We start from the raw sequence: 22,819 nt of genomic DNA on the forward strand, positions 1-22,819 counted from the left end.
CCCTGCTGATCTCGGAAGCCGCGCCCACACCTCGGCATGCTCAGAGTCCATGAGAACACAGGTGGTCAGACAGAGCGTGGGCTCCCCTGCCGGGCTACCTGTGGCCGACGGAGCAGACAGGCCTGCATTCCTCATCTGTGAGCTGTGGTTAGCCGGCGGACTTCCTATTGTTGTGAAAGTTAGTGCAGTCCCCGGGAATCGGTGAAGAAATAAAACGGAATCACTGTCGCTAAGCAGTTGAATTACTAAGATCTGGGTGTGTGTTTTTTTTGTTTGTTTTAATTATTTTTTAAAAATATATCTTTATTGATTTCTTAGAGGAAGAGAGAGGGAGAGAGAGAAACATCAATGATGAGAGGATCATTGATTGGCTGCCTCCTGCTCGTCCCCTCCTGGGGATCACGCCTGCAACCTAGCCATGTGCCCTTGACCAGAATTGAACCAGCCTGGGACCCTGCAGTCCGAGGGCTGATGCTCTGTCCACTGAGCCACACCAGCCAGGGCTGAGATCGTTTTTTTGTTGTTGTTGTTGTTTTTGTTTTTGTTTTTTTTTAGTTCAGCCCAGAAAAAATTCAGAGCAAGGGATCTGATGGGTTGAGAGAACAGTTCAACTCCTGCTCTGCCTGGTTCTGGGTCGCCAACACCTGAACCATCCAGTCCCTGCAGTCCCGAGTTAATGCCTGGATACACTGCAAGCCTCCGGACAGCCCTCCGGTGATGCCCTGAGGACTAAGGAAAGGGGGTTCGTGCCCGGAGGCCCAGCTGTTCAGAGGGAGGCCATCTCAGACGGCCCAGAGGCGGCCTGCGGCCCCCAGTCTCCTTAAGAATGTCCGTTTTTATTGTTCGAACCCTCCGCTTCCGAACACGCTGGGCCTTCCCTGGCTGCGTTTCCGGTTTGCAAAGCCTGAGGCCCCGGGACGCTCTTTCCCCCTTATTTCCAGCCGATTCCTGTACGCCCCGTCACCAATACCTGGCCGCAGCCAGCGATGACTAAACGTGAGCTGTCATGATTGCTCAATCAGCCACACACGGAAGGCTCCATGATCACGGAGAGGCCTGGGGTGGCTGATGCAACCGCCCTGAACCTGTGGGCCGGGGAGCCCCCTCCCTCTGTGTCCCCTTCCCCCCAACCTTCCCCCCGGAGGAACAGGAGGGGAGCTAACGGTGTAGCCGCTGGAAATGCCGAGGGGGAATGGAGAGGGGTTACCCGAGGTCAGACCTCAGGGATGCTGGCCTGGGGTTTTCCGGGAGCCTCAGAGACCCAGGCAGGTGTGGTCCCGGTGCCCGCCCAGGGTGACTCAGCCTCGGGAAGAGAGCCTCCAGGACCAGCCGCTTCCTGCTCCCCGGGTTTCCCCAGGTGTCCCCGGGCCCAGCAGCCTGCCCCCCTCAGCTGGGTGACTCGAGGCTGGCTGAGGCGGTTCAGGTGGGGAGCGTGGCCTGGCTGACAGGGTGCACCGGGGTCCACCACAGGACCGGTTACTGCCTGCCTCCCCGCTGCCCTGCCTCAGACGGAGCTGTGATGGTTGTGTGATGGGCCAGGGCTCCCCGAGGACCAGTCCTAATTGCTTCATTGTAGGGGGTGAGGGGAGGCTGCCTTGCAAAGCACACAACTGCCCCTACCCCCCACTCCCCACCCTCAAAAGAACCCCACCCTCGCCCTGGCCCGTTTGGCTCATTGGACGGAGCGTCGACCTCCAGACTCAAGGGTCCCAGGTTTGATTCCGGTCAAGGGCATGTGCCTTGGATGCAGGCACATCCCCAGTAGGGAGTGTGCAGGAGGCAGCTGATGGATGTTTCTAACTCTCTCTCCCTCTCCCTTCTTCTCTGTAAAAAATCATTAAAATATATTTAAAAAAAAAAAAAAAAGAACAAAGTAGCGCCTGCATACACCCCGAAAGGAAGCTGGACCTCGGCGCTGCACTCACAAGCAGACAGAGTCACGCCGGGGTTTTTCCTCTGCCAAGGAGACGTGCCAGTTCGTATCTGGTCAGCATTTCCCTTCAGGAAACTCTCGAGATTTCCTGAGTAAAGGGAACAAGAGGAGAAGGGGAAATAGAGAAATCCCCTTTTAAGAAACTCCCTTGCTTCATGCCATTGCGAAACCACAACTTCCCTCGGAGGGAGGCGGCCTCCCTGGCCCAGGATGGCCCTGGCTGCTGGGGATGTCTGCTCCTCCGAGTCTGATCTCCATAGCAACCCCGTGAGCCGGCGTGGAGGTGACGGGGGCAGAAAGAGGATGTGGGGACCCGCTGTCGTTGTAGCAGGTACCGATCAGGCTCTGTCTCTGTTCCGATGGAGGAGGGCACATTCTGACCTGGCGGGGAATGGCACCCGGGACCTGGGGGCTCACCCAGAAATGCAGGTTTTCGCGGGAAAATGAACCACCTTGTTGTAGAAACCAGAATGGCCAGCCCTTTGCACACCCGCAGGCCTTTGCACACACAGGCCTTTGCACACCCACAGGCCTTTGCACACCCCAGCCCTTTGCAAATACCTGTAAACGCCCAGTGGCATCCCTCCCCCATGTAACCTTTGTGCTTCTCCCAATAGAAGCAGCAGGCTTAGGACTCAATCCCAGGATTCAACCCTGTTGGCTCCCGTCCTGACTGGCAGCCCGGACCCCTGCCTGTCCGGCTTCAGAGGGAGTCACTTCCTCCTCCTCCTGTTTTCATGGGGAGGGGGGTTCTGAGGCCTGGTCTCCGCACCGCCTGGTCCCATCGCCTCCCACGCTCTTCCCCCGGACTGGCAAGCGACTTCCCCCAAAGGCTGGGCGCCGGTGCTCCCGCCGCCGTCTGCGGTGGCTCTGTGTGTCCGTGGGCGGCTGCAGGCGGCGTTGTCACCTCAGCCACATCCTGGGGTCCGGCCCGGTGGCCTCAGAAGTGGCGTGCCGACCTCTGCCTGTCTGGCGCCTGCTTTGACTTCCGGTTCTGAAAGCCGAGGGGCGGGGGGGGGGGGGGGGGGTGCTGCTCAGGCCTCCGAGAGCTCCAGGGGCGGTGGCTGCCATTACACTCCCATGTCAACCCCGAGGCAGCAGAAGCACAGAGAGGTTCTGGAACGTTCCACAGGGCTGGCAAAGGCAGCCGTGGGAACAGGCGTGTGTGTCCAGATGCGATGACGGAAACCCTTTCTGAGCAGCCAGCCTGCTTGTCTGCCCTTTGGCAAAGTGGGCCAGGGGAGGCCGTAGGTCCTCACCACCAGCCCCTGGCGCTGGGGCCTGCCGGCCTGCCGATGCTGTCACAACAGACGGACCTGCCCGGCCGGCGTGGCTCCGTGGGCGAGCGTCCACCTAGGAACCAGGAGGTCACGGTTCAGTTCCCGGTCAGGGCGCAGGCCCGGGGTGTGGGCTCCATCCCCAGGTGAGGGTATGCAGGAGGCAGCCGATCCACGATTCTCTCTTCATCATTGGTGTTCCTCTCCCTCCCTCCCTTCCTCTATGAAAAAAAAATAAATAAATAAATAAAACAAAAAAAGCAGACAGACGTGCACACGCGATGTTGCTCACACACCTGCCCGATCTGATAGACCGGCTCGGACACGTTCCGGGCGGTGAGTCTCCCGGCTTCCTTGTCGGTGACATCTCGGCTTTAGAGGAAGGAACCGGAACCCAGCCGTGCCCCGGCCGCTCGCACGTTTCCGCGCATTTGCAGGTTGTTCGGTCTCTCGGCTCCCGGGCCACCGGTCCACGCCGCAGTCCCCTCTCCCTCAGACGGCAGTGGGGTGCCCCCCCCCCTTTATCTCTGGCCTCACTCTGCCTTGCGGGCGCTGCAGCTGCTCTGAGGTCGGAGCAGTTATTAGCATCAGGCCTGAGCCAGAGCCAGCCCCTCTCGGCCACCCCACCAGGCCAGTGCGGGCCCGAGACCCCCAGGGAGCTTCTCTTAGGCCCGAATCGAACCCCCGTTCTCCGCCTGGCCAGGGGTGTCTGCACACTGTCCCCCACCTCCTGCTTTCCATCCACTTCCTTCACTCCTGCTCATGTGTCCTTCCCTGTGAGGAGTCACATCACCTGGCACAGGCTCGGGGTGTGTGTGTGTGTGTGTGTGTGTGTGTGTGTGTGTGGAGGGGGTGTGGGGGGGGCTGTCACTCGCAGCACTGGGGCCAGCTTTGCGTGTTTGTGTGACATGATTGTTTGTGTCCATCCCAGTTATCATCAGACCGGCAGCCCCTGTGGGCAGTGACCTGAGGCCGGGTGGAGCCTGCAGTGTGTGTGTGTGTGGGGGGGGGAGTGCCCATGGGGAGGACGAGCCCCTTCCGGGCACTGGGTCTTATCTCAGTGCAGTGGGGCGCCTTCCCGGTTTTTTTAAAGCGGGACGTGCCCCTTTACTTGGTGCTCTGAGGCTGAGGGCTTCCAAGGTTCACTGTTAGGATGACTCTTCGCCTCTACCTCCGCCTCCTTCCTCTAGGGGCCTAGGCCCGTGGTCGGCAAACCTCGGCTCGAGAGCCACATCCGGCTCTGTGGCCCCTTGAGTGTGGCTCTTCCACAAAATACCACGGTCTGAGCGAGTCCATGTTGAAGAAGTGGCGTTAGAAGAAGTTTAAGTTTTAAAAATGCGGCTCTCCAAAGACACTTCTGTCATTGTCCTGTTGGTATTTAGCTCTGTGGACAAGAGAGTTTGCCGACCGCTGGCCGAGGGCATCTGCGCATGGAGCAGTCCTTCTGGAACCAGTAGCCAGGCCGAGAGGAAGCCCCACAGACACCTGGAGGGGAGCCAGGGCCCACCCCCCGCGCTGACGGGCCCCAGGAGCCCCAGCTGGAGGCCAGCACCAACCGCCAGCCTCAGAGACAACAGCCGCCCCAGCGCTCCGGCTGACAACAGGCCGAGCACAGGGACCATCTGGTTAACCCGCGGCCCAGCCGGGAAAAGAGTAAACAGTTCGCTGCTCATTCAAGCCGCTGCGTTTGTGAAGCGTTGTTAGGCAGCAATAGACAGAAACTCGTAACCAGTGGCCAGGCAGGCATCTGACACCGATAATGCTGCACCGAGGACCTGGCTCGTCAGTGCTCTGCTCAGGAACGGAGCAGACAGCACCCACTGCTCCACACCCTCAGCTGCCCCCCCCCCCACACACAGGTGGGAGGCCAGTTTCTGGGGGACAGAGCAGGCAATCCATGCCCTCAGCAGCGGTGCAGCTCCCCAAGAGAAGGGGCTGAGCCGGGTCTTCCCCCAAACTCACCCACCAGACGCTCCGTCCTCCCTCGGACAGAGGGAGACGGGCCAGGAGAGGTGGTGGGGCTGGTCGCCCTCCACGTGGAAATGAGAGGACGGAGAGGAAGAGGCTCCGACATGACCAGGACTCGGAGGTGGAGGTGAGTTTGTGCTACTTTTTTATTTTTATAAAATATACATTTTCATTGATGTCAGAGAGGAAGGGAGAAGGAGGGAGAGAGAAACGTCAAAGGTAAGAGAACATCACAGATCGGCCACTTCCTGCACACCCCCACCTGGGGATGGAGCCCGCACCCCGGGCCTGTGCCCTGACCGGGAATCGAGCCGTGACCTCCTGGTTCCTAGGTTGACACTCAACCATTGAGCCACACCGACTGGGCTGGGCTGTTGGTGCTACTGTTAGACGGGCTGGTCAGGGAAGGCCGCTGAGGAGCTGACCCTGGGGCAGGGATGGGAGTGGAGCTGGGAGCCGTGGAGACATCTGGGGAAGACCTTCCAGGGCCTAGAATCCAGGCAGAGCGAGGGTGACTGTGTTTGCAGAAAAGCAAGGTCGTTGCGTGCTCAGAGCTGGGTGAGCCGGGCGAGGAGACGGGCCAGAGGAGGGCAGTGGCCGGACGTGGGGGCCTCGTGGGCCTGGGAGGATGGGGGCCTCGGTTTACACGTGGTGGCCGCCATCGGTCCTTGCCAAGTAGACCCTGCGAGCCTCCAGGCTGCCAGTGCTTCCTCGCCCTGCGGTCCGGCTTCCTGTCTGTGGTGAGCGAGCTGGGGCTGGGGGCGGGGCTGAGGGCCCGTGTGTGTGTGTGTGTGTGTGTGTGTGTGTGAGTATGTGTGTGTGTGTGTGAGTATGTGTGTGTGCATGTATGTGTGTATATGTGAGTATGTGTGTGTATGTGTGTGTGAGTATGTGTGTGTATGTGTGTGTATATGTGTGAGTATGTGTGTGCATGTATGTGTGTGCATGTGTGTATGTGTGTATGTGTGTATGTGTGTGCATGCATGTGTGTATATGTGTGTGTGCATGTATGTGTGTGTATGTGGGTGTATGTGTGTGGGTGTGTGGGGGGGTACGGAGCTGGTGTGTGATCCCTGAGCTCGGCTGTGTGTGCTGCGGCCCGGCTAGCACCTGGCTGGCTAGACGCTGTGGCCACAGGATGCTAAACCAGCAGAAGCCGTCGGCTCTGGGGGACCTTCGGTCTGAGCCGCCTGACTTCCGGCTTCCCTCGGGGGCCTGGGATAGGCAGGGGGCTCTATGGGGCCTCGCCCGGGTGCGGGGAGGGCATGGTGACGAAGGTGGAAGCTGCTTATCTCTCTGGAAGAGGAAGGGAAGGAAGATAAAAAAGCAAAACAAAACTAAGCTGGGACAAACCTCCTTAATGTCAGGCTGGCTGAGGCTGGGTCTGAACCTGGCTGCTTCACCTGGTCTGTCTCTATCGCCACGCCCACTCCCTTATACCCCGCCCATTCCCCGCTTACGCCCCGCCCACCCCTCCTCATTCCCGCTTACGCCCCGCCCACCCAGGTGTACATCAACCCACTCCCCGCTCACGCCCCGCCCACTCCCCGCTCACGCCCCGCCCACTCCCCGCTCACGCCCCGCCCCGCCCCTGGCTGCCTCGCTGGCCGGCTGGGAGCGGGCGAGGCCGGCAGACGCGGGGCCGGAGGCGGCGGTCCGCCTGCAGCCGCCGGAGCCCCTCTGCAGCGGCCGCCGCCGGCCCCCAGCGCCCAGGGAAGACAGCCGCTCGCGCCTCCGGAGGTGAGGTCGCCGCAGCCCGCCCCGCGCCGCCGGCCTTTGTTCAGCCCGGGTGGGCCCCGCGGCTCCCGGCGCCGCCCCTGCTCCTTCCTTCCGAATTCCTGCGGGCGGGGCCGCCCGGGAAGCCCGGTCCCCCAAAGTGTGGGGAACACGCCGCCTGCGCCTGCATGGCAGATGCTTTCCGTGGGAAAACACTCCCTTTTTCTAAATTACTACGTTTTTATTTAAAAGTATTTTTATTGATTTCAGAGAGGAAGGGAGAAGGAGAGAGTTAGAAGCATCCAGGATGAGAGAGAATAGTGGATCGGTTGCCTCCTGCACACCCCGCACTGAGGATGGAGCCCGCAACCCGGGCCTGTGCCCTGACCAGGAATCGAACCATGACCTCCCGGCTCATAGGTCAGCACTCAACAACTGAGCCACACGGGCAGGGCCAAGACTTTTATATATTTATTGTTATAGTCCTGTTTATTTTTATTTTTAAAAAATTTATATTTCATTGATTTTTTTTTTTTACAGCGAAAAAGGGAGAGAGACAGAGAGTTAGAAACATTGATGAACTGCCTCCTGCACACCCGCTACTGGGGATATACCCACAACCAAGGTGCATGCCCTTGATGGGAATTGAACATGGGACCCTTCAGTCCGCAGGCTGACACTCTATCCACTGAGCCACACTGGTTAGGGCTGTTTCTTTTTAAATTTAAAAGCGAAAACAAAAACACAGAAGCGGCCTCCAGTTATTGTGGCTCCGCAACGTTCCCCGTATAACCATTTCTACCTCGAGCACGTGTTAGGAGCGAAACCCGAGTGGAGTGCATGTGAAGACATAACGGGCCCGACCCGTCAGCCGGTGACCTGGCAGCACCCACCCCAGCCGGAGGCTGCTCACGGGCTGTGCCCGGGGCCCGCGGGCGGCCGGGCGGGGAGGAGCCTGCAGAAGGAGAGGAGGGCTGCTCTAGCCCCGGGCAGTTATCACGGGGGCCGAGGGCCTCCCCGGTGCTGACCAGGAACTACCGGGCGGTGTGAGCAGAGAGGTGGACTCTGCAACACGCTGGGTTTGCAAATGGCTGGGAGCAAAGGACCATTGTGTGCGTGTGGGGTGTTCCTTCCTTCCTTCCTTTCATTCTCTCTCTCTCTTTCTCTCCCTCCCCTTCTTTCTTCTTTTCTCTTTTTAACAAGTGAGCTGGTCTATGAAAAATGCCGCCCAGCCTGCCTGTGTGGCCCAGTTGGTGGGAGAGGCCTCTAGGCACCAAAGGTCGCAGGTTCAATGCCCTGTCAGGGCACATAGCCCGGATTTCAGGTTTGATCCCTGGTTGGTGGTGTGCAGGAGACAGTCGATCAATGTTCCTCTCTCTCTCTCTTTCTCTCTCTCTCTTATATACACTGAGTGGCCAGATTATTATAATCTCTGAATGCATAATAATCTGGCCACTCAGTATGTGTCTGTGTGTGTGTGTATTAGAGGCTTAGAGGCCCGGTGCATGAATTCATGCATGCATGGCCAGGGGGAGGAAACATGGGTGGTTGGCCGGCCTGCCTGCTGGTTGAACTCCTGGTCGAGGGGACAATTTGCATATGAGCCTTTTATTCTATAGGACAGACACGGAGTGGCCAGATGACTATGCGTTCAGAGATGGTCATCCTCTGGCCTGGCCGTGTGTATACTGAATGCTAACCCGGTCGTGTGCAGCCACGGCCAGACCAGGAGGAGGGGGTGAGAACCCTCAGGGTGGGGAGCTCCCCTCGCTGGCCTGGGGACTGGCCGCAGGCACATCCTTGGGAAGCCTCCCTGGGTCTGAGGGCCGGCAGGTCAGGGGTCCCGCTCCGCCCTTCTCCGGGTGCCAGGTGGGGTCCCCCTTTCTGCCACACGTGGCTCAGCCTCCCCAGCTCCTCCCCTGGCTCTGGAGCCGCCCAGGAGCAGAGTGAATGGGAGATGAGTTCAGGGGTCACAGGCCCCCTGGCTCCCTCACCCAACGCCCACCACACCTCCGGGCCGGACCCGCCTCCCCGGAAAGGCTGCTCTGGTTCCCTGTCTCCGCCGCCGAGGCCGGCGCGCCACCTGCTGTCCCCGGGGCGTCAGTGCAGCCCCCGGAGCCTGCGGGCTCCCCATCCTGGCCCGCCCGCCCCCCGCACCCCACCCCACCCCGCCAGGGACGGCGGAGTCCCCGGGGGAAATCCGGGGAGCAGATGGCCGGGCCAGACCGGGGTGCCTGGTGCTGGGATCCGTGTGATTGGCAGAACGGCCTCCCACGGAGGGAGGGGCCTCAGGGGGAACCCGGAAAAACACAGGCTTCCACGCGGGGCTCCAGGCACAGGGGGCGCTGGGTCCGGACTCCCCTCCCCCCCTGCGTGGCTCGGGCAGGGGCGGCGGGGGGCGCCGCAGACGCCAGTCCAGGCCAGTGTGTTACTGCCCCGCCCCTCCTTTCGCTGCTCGAAGCGGAGGGAGCTGGTGCCCACGGTTAGGGCAGCGCCCCCTCCCGGCCCCACCCCTGCCCCCCGCTCCCCGCCCCGGAGCGCGTTTTCTCAGCTGCCGGTGCTGAGGCCGCACCTGCGCCCCGACACTGCCGCCTGCTGGGAGCGGGCACAAACAGCGCCCAGTGCGCTTAGGTTTTGCAGCTGGAGGTCAGTCAGGGAGCTGGGGTCCGGGAGCCCGCCTTCCAGGCCTTAGCTGGAGTCTGGCTCCAGGGAGGGCGGTGGGGTGCAAATAGGGGCGCCCAGGCCCCACCCTAGCAGACCTGTGCATGCGTGTGGGGTGGGCCCTGGGTGTGTGTGTGTGTGTCTGTGTGTGTGTGTGTGAGAGAGAGAGAGAGAGAAAGAGAGATGGAAACAGTGAGGATCAGCTGCCTCCTGCACGCCCCTTCTGGGGATCAAGCCCGCACCCCGATCTAGCCTGACTGGGAACAGAACCAGCGACCTCCAGGTGCCCGGAAGGACGCTCAGCCCACTGAGCCGCACAAGCCGGGCAGGGCAGGTGTGTTTGTGACAGGCACCCCTGACTCCGGTCCTCCACAAGCTGCAGCCCCTGCGCTGCATCCAAGGTGCTCCTTGGTGTAGCCCAGCGGTCGGCAAACTGTGGCTCGTGAGCCTCTGTGCCGCTCTGTTGACTAATGAGTTTGCCGACTCCTGTCATGTACGGCCCTTTACCTCTTTGCACACAATATGCCACAACTGCCTAACCCTCACAGCCTCCAACTGCACGGTAACATTTAGTCTAGCAGCGGTCGGCAAACTGAGTCAACAGAGCGACAAACCGCAGCTTGGGAGCCGCATGGGGCTTGTGAGCCGCGGTTTGCCGACCGCTGGTCTAGCCTCCTTCCTGCAGTGAAGACAGCATAGCCCTTGTGCCTGTGAATTTTGGGCTAGTCCGTCTACCCCCCCCCCCCCGCCCCATTCCTCCCTAAAAATCAAGGAGAACACCCTGGGGGAGGATTTAAAAAAGTCGGAGAAGCCCTGCCTCCAATGACCCTTCTCCATCGGACGCTCAGGCCACCCCCTCCCGTCCGTGGTGTGTGGGGCGGGGGCCGCCAGCCCGAGTTTGCCCGCCCTTTGCCTGCTCCGAGGCCTGGGACCGCCCCGGTGTGGGACACAGAAGAGGCAGCCTCTGCTCCTGTGACGTGAGGGGAGGACCCCCCCTCCCCCCGCAGCACCAGACAGTCTCTCCGGGCCCGCCGTCCACCCTGCCGCCCTGCGTTTGGAGAAATGAAGCTTTTGTGCAGCGGTCCTCAGCCTCCCTGACGCCGCGGCCCTTTCACACAGCTCCTCGTGGCGTGGGGATCCCAACCATAACACTATTCCCGTTGCTGCTTCGTAACTGCCATTTAAAAAAAATATATTTTATTGATTTTTTACAGAGAGGAAGGGAGAGAGATAGTCAGAAGGGAGAGAGATAGTCAGAAACATCGATGAGAGAGAAACATCGACTAGCCGCCTCCTGCAACACCCCCCACTGGGGCTGTGCCCGCAACCAACGTACATGCCCTTGACCGGAATCGAACCCGGGACCTTTCAGTCCGCAGACCGACGCTTTACCACTGAGCCACACTGGTTTCGGCTGTCATTTTGCTCCTGTTAATGAATCGTAATGTAAACATCTATGTTATTCGATGGTCTTAGGCGACCCACAGGTTGAGAACTGCTGCTGTGGAGCCTAAGACCTTCGGAAAACACAGATATTTACATTACGATTCATTAACAGGAGCAGAATGACAGTTAGAAAGCAGCAATGAAAACAGTGTTATGGTTGGGGTCACCGGCACACGAGGAGCTGTGTGAAAGGGCTGCGGCATCAGGGAGGCTGAGGACCGCTGCCTTAGTGACTCGGGCAGGCAGGGTGGCCAGAGCCAGGAGTGCCACCTGGTGGCGGGAGCGGGCACCCCACCCAGAGGCAGCTGTCGGCGTGCGGAGGGGGCGGGCCTGGGGGTGGTGATGGGCAGCAGGAGCCCAGTGGTATGGAGCCTCTGCTCTCTGCCGGACAGAGGGCCCCGCCCCTCAGGGACCGGTTTATTTAAAACCCACGGAGTGTGGAGGGGGGGCCATTGTCACCCCCACATCCCAGGGCTGGGGGCAGAGAGGAGCCAGGGTCCCGGGCCGTGAGGCTCCCGCTGGCCCCAGTCTCACAGTCTGATGTGTTTTAGGCTGCTTTAAATTTTTAAATTATTCTTTTAAAATATATTTCATTGATTTTTTACAGAGAGGAAGGGAGAGGGATAGAAAGCTAGCTACATCCATGAGAGAGAAACATCGACCAGCTGCCTCCTGCACACCCCCTACTGAGGATGTGCCCGCAACCAAGGCACATGCCCTTGACCGGAATCGAACCTGGGACCCTTGAGTCTGCAGGCCAACGCTCTATCCACTGAGCCAGACCGGTTTTGGCTAATTTAATTTTAAAATATTTTTATTATTGATTTCAGAGAGAGGAAGGGAGAGGGAGAGATAGCAACATCAATGATTATTGACCAGCTGCCTCCTGCACGCCCCCCACTGGGGAGCCCACAGCCCGGGCACGCGCCCTGACCAGGAATGGAACCGTGACCTCCTGGTTTCTAGGTCGATGCTCAGCCCCTGAGCCCCGCCAGCCGGCCTTAGAGGACCTCGTTTAAAGGGACTTAACCGGCAGGAGCAGAGCCGGAGGCAGCAGGAGGCAGGGCCACAGCAGCACGGGTACCGGGGGCTGGAGAAGGCGGTGAAGGAGAGGAGGCCGTCGGGACCCAGATCCTCGGAGGCGGCCCGGGAGGCGGGGAAGGACGGTGACCAGCTGGTGCCGGTTTACTGGGCCGATGGGTGGGGCGGCCAGGTCATTTCCGGCGGAGCTGGAGGAGCCGGGGAACGGGACCCACGGGTGCTGCTGGCGAAGGGCCGTCGCGGGGGTGCCAACAGGAACCAGGTAGGAGGAGCCGTCTCTCCCTCCCCCATTCCCGGTCCCCCTCCGTGCACCCGTCAGCAGCCGGCAGGAAGCCGGACGCCAGTTTGCCCACTGAGCCCCCGGTGCCCAGAGGGGCAGGCGCGCTCTGTCGCTGAGAACGATAACGTAACAGGCGGAATCCCGGAGGCCACGGCGGCCGGAGCCGTGGCCAGCCCCCCTCTGGTGGGGTCCCCTTTAAGATTAGGGGTCTCCCCAAACCCTGCCTGGAACCCCAGGACAAGAGCGTAAAAGGTCCCTTTTACTGTTTTGTTCCCTTCCCCTCTCCTCCCGTGGCTTCTCCCCCTGCCTCCTGCTCCCAGCACCGGCCAAAGCGGCCCGCTGTGTCTTTTAAATAAAGTTTTATTGGGACACACACCCCCTCCTATTGGTTTACGGGAGTTCTCTCAGCTGAGCTGCGGCTGCACACCCAGTTGGGGTCCCCCGTGGGAACCTCCCTGTGCCCTCAGGGGGCAGTAGCAGGCCGTCTCTCTTATTGCAGCACCTGAATGTCCCGTCCTCGTTAGCACGGCTCTGGAGGGAGGGCGGGCAGGGAGGCTAATTGGTGAACCGGGGTGACTGCCTCACCTCCACACCTTCCCCAAACACCGGCCCACTCCCCACACCCCCCAGGGAGCTGGAGCCTGTGGCCAGCGCACGTTCTCTCTCCTTTTAACTTTTTAAAATGTGATCTCAGAGAGGAAGGGAGAGGGAGAGAGAGAGAAACATCCATGATGAGAGAGAATCATGGACCGGCCGCCTCCTGCACGCCCCACATTGGGGATGGAGCCCGCAACCCGGGCCTGTGTCCTGACCGGGAATGGAACCCTGACCTCCTGGTTCCTAGGTCGACGCTCAGCCCCTGAGCCACGCCGGCCGGGCTGACTTTCTCTGTTGAGAAATGTCAGAAACCATTTGCAGATAACTGATCGCTTTAACACGGCGGGAGGCCGGGAGAGGGGAGCACACTCTCCAATCACGGCGGGCGGTTACCGGCCCGTTTGGCTCACGGTGTGTGCACGTGTTTGCGAGGCCCCTGGATGTGTTTTCTGGGGTTCCTGCTACCAAAGCCCAGGGGCACGGGTGCGAGGCCGGGGGCGCCGTGGAGCGGGGTGTCTCCGGCAGAGAGGGCCTCTCTCCAGGGCAGCCCTGAGTCCTGGGAGGACGGGTTGTGGTCCGTCCTCTTCGCGATTCCGTCCGTGGGGCGGAGTGGGGAGCCGCGATGGGCTCCGTTCGGATGCTGACGAGTGAATGGGGAGGGCAGGGACCCATTTTCACCAGACACACACCTGTCAGCGCCGGGCCGTTGCCGACGGCGAGTCATTTGCGCGCTGTCGCGAGGGGCGGCGGTGCAGGGGCGGGCTGCTAGTTCTGGGGGAGCTGCCGCCGTGGGTGTTACCGGCTCCTGCTCCGCGGCTGGAGGTGTCGGAAAGATTCACTCTCCTGCAAGCCGGCTCGGCCTGTTCCTGTTTATAAAGAAAACTGCGCGCAGAGATCACAATCCTCTGGCCACTCGGTGTGTGTGTGTACCTCCGGCGGGCACCAGAGTATTCTAGACTTTTGCTGGAGAGCAACCACCCATTTGCCCTGAGCTTTCTGTCAGCCAGGGCAAAGGGGAGCACTGATCAGGTGCACGGTTTAGAGTATCTTTGATATCAAACAAATGAGGTGCTCAAGGGAAGTACACGGAGTGGCCAGGTTAGTATGCGTTCAGAGATCATCGTCATCTGGCCACTCCGTGTACACATTTTTATTGATTTCAGAGAGGAAGGGACAGGGAGAGAGAGAAACAGCAGCAATGAGAATCATGGACCGGCTGCCCCCTGCACGCCCCACACTGGGGCTGGAGCCTGCAACCGGGGCCTGTGCCCTGACCGGGAATCGAACCCTGACCTCCTGGTTCGTGGGTGGATGCTCAGCCACGGAGCCACACGATGTGGGCCGCCCCATGAGCCGTTAGGAAGCAGGTGAGCAGTGAAGCTGCCATAGACGTGGTTGTACTGAATGCTCAGGTTTGGAAGCCAAAGGAGGGAGAGAGTTGGAGGGACCGGTGTCAGCGAAGGTGCCTGGAGCACTGGGAAGGGCTTGAAACCAGCGTTTCAGAGGCGTGTCCCCCTCTGACTCCCCGACAAACCCTGCGCTCCGCTCTCTCTGCTCAGCCCCTGCGCCCCGCCGGCCGGGCTTGGCTTTTCAGATCCGCCCCGATGACGGGTACGTGGATTCTGTTCTGTGGAGCACTTCCATGGCCAACCGTCTGTCCGTTCCAGACACCCTGCCCCAGTTGGGAGACCTGGCTCCGTGGATCATGGTTCTCCTTCCTGCGGGAAGCCACTGTGAGGGGTGTGCCCTCTCCGATGCTCAGGAGTGAACTCGCTGCAATGGGGTCTCCGAGCAGAAAAGGGCGCCGAGGGGGCTGGGATCGGAGTGGCTGGTGCACAGGGAAGGGGCTGGGGCAGCCAGCACTCCCCATGGGCCCCGGACAGTTCCTGCCTTCTGTCTCTGTTTTGCAAATGCAAACGCAGCTCCAGTGCTACGGGGCGGGGGCGGGGAGAGGGGGGAACCCAGTCCTGTGCTCCTCACGGAGCCACTCCTGCTCCGGGCGGGTCTCCCTGGGGAAAGGTTCCCAGTGGGATACCTGTGCGCCTTCTGCTCTCCCTGTGCCCACGGGAGGCTGCAGTTCTAGTTCCCACCAGCAGGGGTCCCCCGCTCCCTTCTGTAATCGTGGTGAGCGACTGCCAGTACCTTCCCAGGCTAAGGATATTTTTCCTTTATCTTTCATTAAAAAAATATATATTTTATTGATTTTACAGAGAGGAAGGGAGAGGGAGAGAGAGTTAGAAACACCAATAAGCTGCCTCCTGCACACCCCCTACTGGGGATGTGCCCGCAACCAAGGCACACGCCCTTGACCAGAATGGAACCTGGGACCCTTCAGTCCGCAGGCCGATGCTCTATTCACTGAGCCAAATCGGTTAGGGCTTCTTTCTTTTCTTTAAATTTAATTTTATTGTTTAAAGCAATACATATGGTAGTACATGTATCTCCTTGTAAAAAAATATATTTTATTGATTTTTTTACAGAGAGGAAGGGAGAGGGACAGAGAGTTAGAAACATCGATGAGAGAGACACATCCACCAGCTGCCTCCTGCACACCCCCTACCGGGGATATGCCTGCAACCAAGGTACATGCCCTTGACTGGAATCGAACCTGGGACCCTTCAGTCCGCAGGCCGATGCTCTATCCACTGAGCCACACCGGTTTCGGTTGTATCTCCTTTTTTATTTTTCCTCTTTCTGTCCATGGCATGAATCCTGAGGCGAGAGCCGCAGTGGTGAGCAATCATACTCTGAACCGTTCACTCTGGGCGCCGAGAGGGGATGGGTCCCGGTGGTCTCCTTTCCCAGCACCGGGAGCTGCGCCCGGAGCCGGGCCGGTGTGGGTGACGGACTGCCGAGCCGGAGAGGCGGGGCTCAGGGCTGCGGGCCGTGTGTGACCGACTGCGCCTCCCGCCTCTCTTCACTGCACTTCCCGCTGAGGGACGTGTCTGACGCCTCTCACCAGGCGGGTTCCGGGAGGGCCACATCCCTGCGCGGGCACACGATGTCCCTGGGGGAGTGACCGTGAGGCTTTCTGCGCGGGCGTGAGGGCGGGATGGACGCTGAGCCCGGGACCGGACGGGCCCGCTGACCGCCCGACCATGGTCTCCTTGCTCTCGGTCAGGATAGCGAGGCAACCGTCCGACGCGTTTTGGTCTAAGTGTAAAGAACCACCTCTGGCGGACGGATACACAGCGCTGTGGACGGACACACAGCTCTGTGGACGGACAGCCCCCGCTCTGTGGACGGACACACAGCTCTGTGGATGGACACACAGCTCTGTGGATGGACACACAGCTCCGTGGACGGACAGTCCCCGCTCCGTGGACGGACAGTCCCCGCTCCGTGGACGGACAGTCCCCGCTCTGTGGACGGACAGTCCCCGCTCCGTGGACAGACAGTCCCCGCTCTGTGGATGGACACACAGCTCTGTGGACGGACAGTCCCCGCTCCGTGGACGGACAGTCCCCGCTCCGTGGACAGACAGTCCCCGCTCTGTGGATGGACACACAGCTCTGTGGATGGACACACAGCTCTGTGGACGGACAGTCCCCGCTCCGTGGACGGACAGTCCCCGCTCCGTGGACAGACAGTCCCCGCTCTGTGGATGGACACACAGCTCTGTGGACGGACACACAGCTCCGTGGACGGACAGCCCCCGCTCCGTGGACGGACAGTCCCCGCTCTGTGGACGGACAGTCCCCGCTCCGTGGACAGACAGTCCCCGCTCTGTGGATGGACACACAGCTCCGTGGACGGACAGTCCCCGCTCCGTGGACAGACAGTCCCCGCTCTGTGGATGGACACACAGCTCTGTGGACGGACACACAGCTCCGTGGACGGACAGTCCCCGCTCCGTGGACGGACACACAGCTCCGTGGATGGACAGCCCCCGCTCCGTGGACCGACAGTCCCCGCTCCGTGGACAGACAGTCCCCGCTCTGTGGATGGACACACAGCTCTGTGGACGGACACACAGCTCCGTGGACGGACAGTCCCCGCTCTGTGGATGGACAGCCCCCGCTCTGTGGACGGACAACCCCCGCTCTGTGGACGGACACACAGCTCTGTGGACGGACAGTCCCCGCTCCGTGGACGGACAGCCCCCGCTCCGTGGACGGACAGCCCCCGCTCCGTGGACGGACACACAGCTCCGTGGATGGACAGCCCCCGCTCTGTGGACGGACAGCCCCCGCTCTGTGGACGGACAACCCCCGCTCCGTGGACGGACACACAGCTCCGTGGATGGACAGCCCCCGCTCTGTGGACGGACAGTCCCCGCTCCGTGGACGGACAGTCCCCGCTCTGTGGATGGACACACAGCTCTGTGGACGGACAGTCCCTGCTCTGTGGACAGAAGGCCCACTCCGAGGCAGGCGCACTGTTAACCGCGACACCCTCTGATCTCCACACCACGGGGAGCAGCGATCCCTGGATTAAACGAGAATGTTTCTGCTGATTTCAGAGAGCAGCTTGTTACCAGGGGGAGGGGAGTCCAGAACGGAGAGGAGACAAGGGCAGCCCGTCAGGACCCAGCACCTCCTGGCACACCTGCTGGGAGTGTGGGTGCCCGACAGCTCTCAGCCGGCTCTCGGCAGCCCTCCCCATGGCCCCTCTCCTCCCGGGGCAGCCCGCACCCCGTGGCAGCCGGCACCCCGGGACAGCCTGCACCCATGGCAGCCCGCACCCACGGCAGCCCGCACCCCATGGCAGCCCGCACCCATGGCAGCCCGCACCCCATGGCAGCCCGCACCCATGGCAGCCCGCACCCCATGGCAGCCCGCACCCATGGCAGCCCCCCACCCATGGCAGCCCGCACCCATGGCAGCCCGCACCCCATGGCAGCCCGCACCCCATGGCAGCCCGCACCCATGGCAGCCCGCACCCCGTGGCAGCCCGCACCCATGGCAGCCCGCACCCATGGCAGCCCGCACCCCATGCAGCCCGCACCCCGTGGCAGCCCGCACCCCATGCAGCCCGCACCCCGTGGCAGCCCGCACCCCGTGGCCAGCAGAGCCCATGCTCACAGCCCAGCCCCCTGGGCTCAGCGGGGGCAGCGCTAGGGGCCGCCCAGCTCTGGGGCTCCTGTGGGGTCAGCTGAGGGCTTGGTGTGAGTGTGTCTCAGTGTAGCTTCTGCCTCTGCGGGGTCTTGCTCCCTGCACCCCACCCCCAGCCCCAGACCTGTGAACGTCCTTCAAACAGGTCCCCAGCTCAGTGTGTTTTCTGGAGAACCGAGCCCTGGACCGAGGGATGGTGGACGAGACCTGGAGGCTGATGGGCCCCATGGAGCTTGGTTCTGAGTGAGTGTGTGTGTGTGTGTGTGTGTGTGTGTGTGGTGGGAATAGGGGTGGGGGAGGGCAGCTTTGAGGGGAATACCCTTGGGGAAAGGATCTTAGGAACAGGGGATGGTGAGGACAAAGGCGGTCAGCGGGCCCGATCTTGGGGAATCGCGGATCAGAAGGAAGGCGTGCGGGGCTTGGGGGGGGGGGGGGTAGGTGGCGGGAGTGGGTTGAAAAGGAACTCAGGATAAAACGAGAGAGCCAGGACCCGGACTCACAGGGCCTTCTGGGCTGCAGCGAGGACCCAGGTTTGATTTTAAGGGTGAGGAGAAGTCGCTGGGAGGGGGTCCAGCAGAGGAATAAAAGGATCCAATTTACATTTTAAAAAGATCACTCCGAGGACCCGTGCATTCAATTTTCCCGGGAAGACAGGGCTGACTGACACGGAAAATTACAGCCCGGCCTCAGAGCGATGGGATTCCGTATGGGGAAAGGGCACGCACTGGGCCCTCTGACACGCGTGTATCTCAGGACACGGACTCGCCGCTCAAGAACAGTGACAGTGGACGCCTGCTTCACGCCGGCACTGGGCTGGGCTCCGGGCCCAGCAGGCTGTCCAGCCACAGGAGGCCCCGGACCGCAGGGAGCTCCAGTCTCAGGGAAAGCTTGGGTACAGCGTGCTATCCCCATCGCCATCAGGGGCAGAGGTTTATTTTATTTTATTTTATATATTTTATTGATTTTTTTTTTTTTTACAGAGAGAAAGGGAGAGAGATAGAGAGCTAGAAATGTCGGTGAGAGAGAAACATCGACCAGCTGTCTCCTGCACAGCCCCTACTGGGGAGGTGCCAGCAACCAAGGTACATGCCCTTGGCCAGAATCGAACCCGGGACCTTTCAGTTCGCAGACCAACGCTCTATCCACTGAGCCACACCGGTTTCAGCGAGGGCAGAGGTTTAAAGCAAGCCTTTGGGAACAACACTAACAGGGAAGACTTCACGGAGAAGATGGGACTTGGATTGGGCGGGAAGTGAGTCGGGGCACCCAGACAGACGGGAGAAACGGTAAGAGCAGCCACAGGGCAGTGGTGGTGGGCATGGCCGCTGTCTCAGCAGTTCCCGTGTACTGAGGTCTCAGCACCTGCCAGGCATCATGCTAAGAATGTAGCGTCTGCCCGGCTGGTGTGGCTCAGTGGTTCAACATCCACCTATGGACCAGGAGGCCGCGGTTTGATTCCCGGTCAGGGCACAGGCCTGGGTGGTGGGCTCCATCCTCGGTAGGGGGTGTGCAGGAGACAGCTGATCCATGATTCTCTATCATCATTGATGTTTCTTTTTTTAAAATATTTTTATTGATTTCAGAGAGGAAGGGAAAGGAAGAGAGAGAGACATCGGCTGTCTCCTGCACACCCCCTACTGGGGACTGAGCCAGAAAGCCAGGCATATGCCCTGCTGGGATTGAACCCAGGACCCCTGAGTCTGTAGGCCAACGCTCCATCCACTGAGCCAAACCAGCTAGGGTGTGCACTCTGATGGTTCTATCTCCCTCTCCCTGTCCCTCTCCCTGTCCCTCTCCCTGTCCCTCTCCCTGTCCCTCTCCCTGTCCCTCTCCCTGTCCCTCTCCCTGTCCCTCTCCCTGTCCCTCTCCCTGTCCCTCTCCCTCTCCCTGTCCCTGTCCCTCTCCCTCTCCCTCTCCCTGTCCCTCTCCCTCTCCCTCTCCCTCTCCCTCTCCTTCTCCCTTTCACTCTCCCCTTCACCCTCCCTCTCCCTTCCTCTCTCTGAAACCAATAAAAACATATAAAAACAAAATAAGGAATCTACAGTAAAAATCAAAGAGTGAGCAAACAAAAACCTTACATTTGTTCTTATTAGGGTGAACATACGGTATCGGGAGACGAGCATGGGAAAGGGAGAGTAAAGACAGAAAGAAGAGCTGGCGGAGGACGGAAGAGGAAGCAGATGTCTGCGGAGAAGACAGAGAAGCGAGAAGAGAGGCTGATGAGGGAACACCTCGGAGAGGGTGCAGAGAGGAGGAGAGGCAATCTTTAAAGAAGGCCACCTCCAGCCCCAGCTGGTTTGGCTTGGTGGATAGAGAGTTGGCCTGCGGACTGAAGGGTCCCGGGTTTGACTCATGCCCGGGTCGTGGGCTCCATCCTCAGCAGGGGGCGTGCAGAAGGCAGCCGGTCAATGATTCTCTCTCATCATTGACATTTCGATCTCTCTCCCCCTTTCCTTCCTCTCTGAAATAAATTAAAAAACCATTTTTTTGGGGGGGGAAAAAGGGTCACTCTTAAAGGTTGCAGCAGATAAGAGTCTCTAGCTCGACTTTCCGGGAACTCCTCACACCCCCCAGATGCTGAGAGACACTCTCCTGGTCTGGCACCGGGACAGCTGGTCTACCAGCCTCTCCCCGCCCCCCTGCGGACATTCTGAATAGACACAGCAGCCCTAGGTGCGCGTCAAGCCTGAGCTCAGCTGCCAGTCAAGCCCTTAAGGAGACAGCAGGGAAAGGAAAGAAAAGAAAAGAAAAGAAACAAAGACAGACAGACAAAGGGGTAAAGGTTACCTCACAGGAGACCTCGGCTTCAGCAGCTGTATATGAAGATGGCAGCGGCCGGAGCTAATGGGGCTCTGCGGTTTCTCCATTCTCCCCCTCCCTGTCTTCCCCCCACCTCCCCCGCCCCCAGCAATTAGCTTGAAAACAGGCGATGGGGAAAGTGAGAGCGGGTCTCAGGGCTGGCAATGGGGCGGTGGCGGGAGAGTAGGAAGGAGAAACACCCCTTTATTATTATTATTATTAAATATATATATATATATATATATATATATATATATATATTGATTTTTTTTTTACAGAGAGGAAGGGAGAAGGATAGAGAGTTAGAAACATCGGTGAGAGAGAAACATCCACCAGCTGCCTCTTGCACACCCCCTACTGGGGATGTGCCTGAAACCAAAGCACATGCCCTTGACCGGAATCGAACCTGGGATCCTTCAGTCCACAGGCTGACGCGCTATCCACTGAGCTTAACCGGTTTCCACCAAACACCCCCTTTTAAAAAAATAATATATGTTATTGATTTTTTACAGAGAGGAAGGGAGAGGGATAGAGAGTCAGAAACACCGATGAGAGAGAAACGTCAATCAGCTGCCTTCTGCACACCCCCACTGGGGATGTGCCTACAACCAAGGTCCATGCCGTTGACCGGAATCGAACCTGGGACCTTTCAGTCCGCAGGCTGATGCTCTATCCACCGATTTTGGAAACACCCCCTTTGAAGCACTCTTGTCTCAACAGGCTTTTTAGCTGGGGATGCTCGTCAGCACCACGGACAGCTCCCGCCCCTGGCCTGGAGGGAGGGCCTGGGAGGCCAGGAGGGGCTTTAGTCACGTGAGGCCTAGCAGCTCCTGGACAGCTGTCTCCGGCCCCTGCCACTTTGTTTAATGGTGCGATAATCAGCAACCTTCACGTTTTAATTAGGGCGTCGCCGGAGTGAAGCCATCCTGCCTGCGCCCGGCCGGCCTGCTCCCTGGTGCTCCCTCCGGAGGGCTTGCTCGGCACTAATTGGCCGCTTGGACCCGGATCTTGACAGTGTGAGGTGGGCAGTGGTCCCCCCGCGTTCCTCCTCCTGTGCCGTCCTCGGCTCTCCTCGCCCTCCGCCGCCTTGATTGGCCTAATTAGTGCTAATAACATAGACGCGGGGACGCCCTGTTGATCCGGCTGTCGACGGGAGACGGGGCCACTCCATTAGCGGGTGTTTAATGGCGGGGCTTGGTGGTGACACACAGAGTGGCTTCCACACAGTTCCAGCCTGGGACGCACTCACACACACACACACACACACACACACACACACACACACATATACACACACACACACATACACACACACACACGCACACACACATACTCACACACATACACACACACACGCACACACACACATACACACACATACTCACACACACACACACACACACACACACACATGCCACCCACTTGATTCCTGGACAAAAGTCATGCCGGGCGGCCGCTATGGCATAGGGCTCCGTGTCTCTGTGCCAGTTGGAGGCCCCTTTCCTGTGGGCTGCCATTGAGACCACACGATCTATCCCACGTGGCAGGTCCCTGATGATTAATTCATGAACGTATCTGCGAGAATGCCAAGGTCTCTCCCAGAGAATGAAAGCCGCCCCCCCTCCCTCCCCCGAAACCTGTTTGTTTTCGTTTCCAATCAAAGCAATCTGTCTCCGGCATTCATCTCTCTCCCCCGTCACTCCCTTCACCCTGGAAAGGGAGAGAAGAAGAAGAAAAAAAAAGGGAGGCTCATTCCATCGGGGTCTTGATAGCGTTTTGACAAGCAATAGAATTCATTTACATCCATCAAGATACCGCAGATAAGTCTTCCGTCTCCGGCGGGCGGCTGCCACGGCCCATCATCTGTGTGCCCAGCTCCCCGACGTGTTCGCTGACATGGAAGGGCGGACTAGCTTCCGGCAGGACCGCCCCTCCTCCTGGGGAGGCACACGCTGTAGCCTTTACTCTGGCCTGGGGTCCTCACCCCGTACGTCCACACACACTGATTTAAAGGCAGTAGGACTCCGTGGTTAAGAAGCGTGGGCCC

The 22,819-nt window shown here is 59.9% G+C and overlaps 1 protein-coding gene across 1 annotated transcript in view; it reads right to left on the reverse strand.

Annotated features, from left to right (window-relative positions):
* Window positions 1–22,819, reverse strand: part of SIAH1 (siah E3 ubiquitin protein ligase 1) — a 216,834-nt gene that overhangs the window by 51,062 nt on the left and 142,953 nt on the right. The gene's annotated exons all lie outside the window — the stretch shown is intronic.

The sequence above is a fragment of the Pipistrellus hanaki genome, assembly GCF_964339955.1.
Source record: "Pipistrellus hanaki genome assembly, chromosome: 15".
Lineage (NCBI taxonomy): Eukaryota > Metazoa > Chordata > Mammalia > Chiroptera > Vespertilionidae > Pipistrellus > Pipistrellus hanaki.